Source organism: Nanorana parkeri, unplaced genomic scaffold, assembly GCF_000935625.1.
Source record: "Nanorana parkeri isolate BGI_ZX_2015 unplaced genomic scaffold, ASM93562v1 scaffold2584, whole genome shotgun sequence".
Taxonomy (NCBI): Eukaryota; Metazoa; Chordata; class Amphibia; order Anura; family Dicroglossidae; genus Nanorana; species Nanorana parkeri.
In genome coordinates this window covers 63,004-66,537 of record NW_017308852.1, presented here as the reverse complement: position 1 = coordinate 66,537, position 3,534 = coordinate 63,004, and the positions used below count along the sequence as shown (strand labels likewise).

At 47.4% G+C, this 3,534-nt stretch overlaps 1 protein-coding gene across 1 annotated transcript in view; it reads right to left on the bottom strand.

The window, feature by feature from the left end:
• Positions 1 to 3,534, bottom strand: part of LOC108801961 — a 104,615-nt gene that overhangs the window by 56,296 nt on the left and 44,785 nt on the right. The gene's annotated exons all lie outside the window — the stretch shown is intronic.

The following is a 3,534-nucleotide window of genomic DNA, read 5'->3' as shown; positions in this document are numbered from 1 at the left end:
TACAGCAGGCCTCAAAATTTCCACTCGCCCCCTCGCAATTGGCGAGTGAAAATTGCGGGGGGGCGAGTGGAATGTCAGCAATGGTGCCTCGCCGGCGGGACTACCGCACTACCGCTGTGGCAATCGCTCGTTTTTGTTTTCTCTTCTCTTTCTCGCCTGCTGCAGCTACAGAGCGGCCGAGCCCGAGAAGGAGAAGAGAGAACAGAAGCGAACGCTTGCCGCGGCGGTAGTGTTCCATCCAGAGCCCGAGCTAGCTCTCTGCGCTCCCTCTCTTTCGTCCCGGCCGCTTCAGCTCCACTCAGAGAGGCGGCTCTGATTACACCCGTTATCGCTCCCTCTCTCTCCTTCTGGCCGCTCTGAAGCTGCAGCGGCCGGGAGCAGAGAGAGGGAACGCTGACAGGTGTGATTGTAGCTGCCTCTCTTGAGTGCCCGCTTCCTGGAGCTGGAGCGGTCGGAAGAAGAGGTGATCGTTCAGCGGTGTGATCAGAGCAGTCTTAAAGAGCCCCCCCTCCCAGTCCACATCTTTTGGACGTTATTAATCTGAGTTGCCCCACTCAGTATGCCCCTCGCTTGCGGCCATATTGAGTGGGGCACTTGTATTAATAACGTGCTGGATTGATCTGACCCAGCGGCGGACTAGGCCGGGGGCAGGGTGGCAATTGCCCCCCAGGCCTCTCTGATGCCATGGCATGGGGGCGTTTGCAAAGGTTCTATGTGGGCTCTTAGATGGCTGTGTGGGGTCTCAGGTGGGCTATGTGGGCTCTTAGATGGCTGTGTGCGGTCTCAGGTGGGCTATGCGGTCTCTCTGATGGCTGTGTGGGATCTCAGGTGGACTATGCAGGCTCTTAGATGTCTGTGTGGGGGTCTGAGGTGGGCAATGCAGGCTTGCACGAGAAGTGCAGTGGTCTCGGCTGGGGTCCGGAGATGGTCAAAGTGCTGACAGGAAGGAGCTGGAGGAGATGTGCGGGCTGACTTGAAACCTGGACACAAGACTCCGAAACTGGACTGTCCGGGTGAATCCTGGACAGGTGGCAACCCTAGATCTAAAGAAGACTCTCTGTAGACAAATGCTGAATTGCTCAGAGTGTCAGATCTTGTGGGATAGTTCTGAGATTATGGACACTGTCCACCATTACCCGTGCCTCCAACTCACGTTTCCCTCCTAGAGCACTTCCTGTTTGTACTTAGTTTTACAGTATTCTGTCTATACCTTACATCACTTCCTGTCTGTACCTTACATCACTTCCTTTCTATACATTACATCACTTCCTGTAGGTGGCTACCACGTGAGATCACCACCTTGTGTTGAATATAAATACTTCAGTCTCCGTTATGTTTCATCATTGTGCTCGCTGCCTTGTGGTCTATTCCTCTATTACGTTACATCCATGACTACACACAGATTATACCTCACATCAAATCCAGACAATACAGAAATAAAATACAAAATTTGTTTGAATATTATAGTCACACACTATTATTATTATACATTTATATATCTGTACAGAGGAGCTACACTCTAATGTCCCCTCCCCCCACAGTCACATCAGTCTCTGTACAGATGAGCTTACACTCTAATGTCTCTCCACGGTCACAAACTATGTGACTGGCTCAGTGTTCTCTGTACAGCACTGCGGTATATGTCAGTGATATATAAATGTATAATAAGAGGGGGTGTCTGTGGCAGGTCTGAAGTAAATCTCTGTGAGGAGCAGAATCTGCCGGTGACTCTGATCCCGCTCTGTGATAGGTTACTATGGAGGGAGTGCAGCCAATGACAGTGGAGGAGGTGTGAAATCTGAGGTAAATCTCTGTGGAGAGCAGTATCTGCCCGGTGACTCCGATCCCGCTCTGTGATTGGTTCCTGTGGAGGCAATGCAGCAAATGACAGTGGAGATGTGAAGCGGGGACTCTGATTGGCTGTGAGGCTGTTCTCAGCTCCTTCTGTCAGTTACTGAAGTCTGCATCTTGTTTTATATTAGTGACAGAAGTGATGGAGGAATGTGGGGGAGGCGGGTTCTATTACACCTCCTTCTGTAACGATCCCTCTGAGACTATACTGAATACAATGCCTGAGGTTTGTACACTTACCCCATATAGACCGGTAACACATACACTTACAGCGGCCAGGAGAGGACTGGCTTGGGCCTGGAAATCTCCCTCTCTCCCCTCTGCCAGTGTGAAAGCTCTGGTGTCTCCGGTCATGTTCTATGAGAAGCTTACTGCTAGACATAAAGCTTCTCTATATATAAGAAGACATGGACTCCTTGGATTGTCGCCTCCTTTCTTATGGATTCCTGAACTCTCTAGTTTCCTGATCTGTATTGGGCTGGTTGGTGCTGTGTGCTATCTCCCTGTTTGAGGGTTTACCCCCCTTGGATGTGTTCTGGACCTTTCGTGTTCCTGGCTTCCTCCCTCCCCTTTCTTCCCTCTCATTTGTGGAAGGCGGCTCTCCCTCTCCCCTTTTATCTCTCTTCCTTCTATTCAGTTTCCTTCTTCTCGGTTTTCTACATATTCTCCTTTTCTCGGATACATTTTCCTGTTCCTATTCTCTCTCCTTAGTTTTGGTTTAGTGCTCCTTGCCTGGCCTGCCTCTTAGTGGACGTGTGCAGTTTGCTATGATTCACGTGTCACTTATATTGTTCCATATACAGGTGAAACTCGAATAATTAGAATATCGTGCAAAAGTAATGGCAGTAAGTGCTGCAAAAGGGGCCCAAACCAAGTACTGAGTACATATGCATGCTTGTACTTTTCAGAGGTCCGATATTGTTCTATGTACAATCCTTGTTTTATTGATTGCATGTAATAATCTACTTTTCTGAGGTTGTGGATTTGGGGTTCTTGGGGTTTTCATGAGCTGTAAGCCATAATCATCACAATTATGACAAATCACAGCTTGAATTATCTTGCTTTGCATGTAATGAGTCTATCTTATATATTAGTTTCACCTTTTAAGTTGCATTAGTGAAATAAATGAACTTTGCACGATATTCTAATTATTCGAGTTTCACCTGTATACTTGGGGACGTACGGGTCCCTCATAATGTGGGTATTTGGAATGTAGCACTTCATCACATTATTGGATCTCTTTGTTGTTTCACTCCGTAGATATTTTAAGTGTATTTCGAGTATTGTCCTAGCAGGAATACCAGACCTCAAAAACAGGAACAGAGATTTGTGTCCCTGACATGATTTAAGGTTTATTCAACATAAGTTGGGCAGCACGATAGCCAGTGTACTACACCCGAAAAGAGGAATTACATTCATTTTTAAGTAAAGGCACATTAGCATAAGTCATGACACATGCCAGTGGCGTCCCACACTGGCCCGGCACGGAAATACAAATCATCCAATAATATTTGCTTATTCATCACAGCTTTGAAATGGTTAACTCTCTGAAGCCACAGAGCCCCTCCCACATTTGCATCATTTTTATTAATCAAACCGAAACAGTAATTGAAGAACCAATGGTTCTTTTGTGGTGAGCCGACTTGGTCTGGTGTCTGACACTATACCGTACATGAGGGGTAT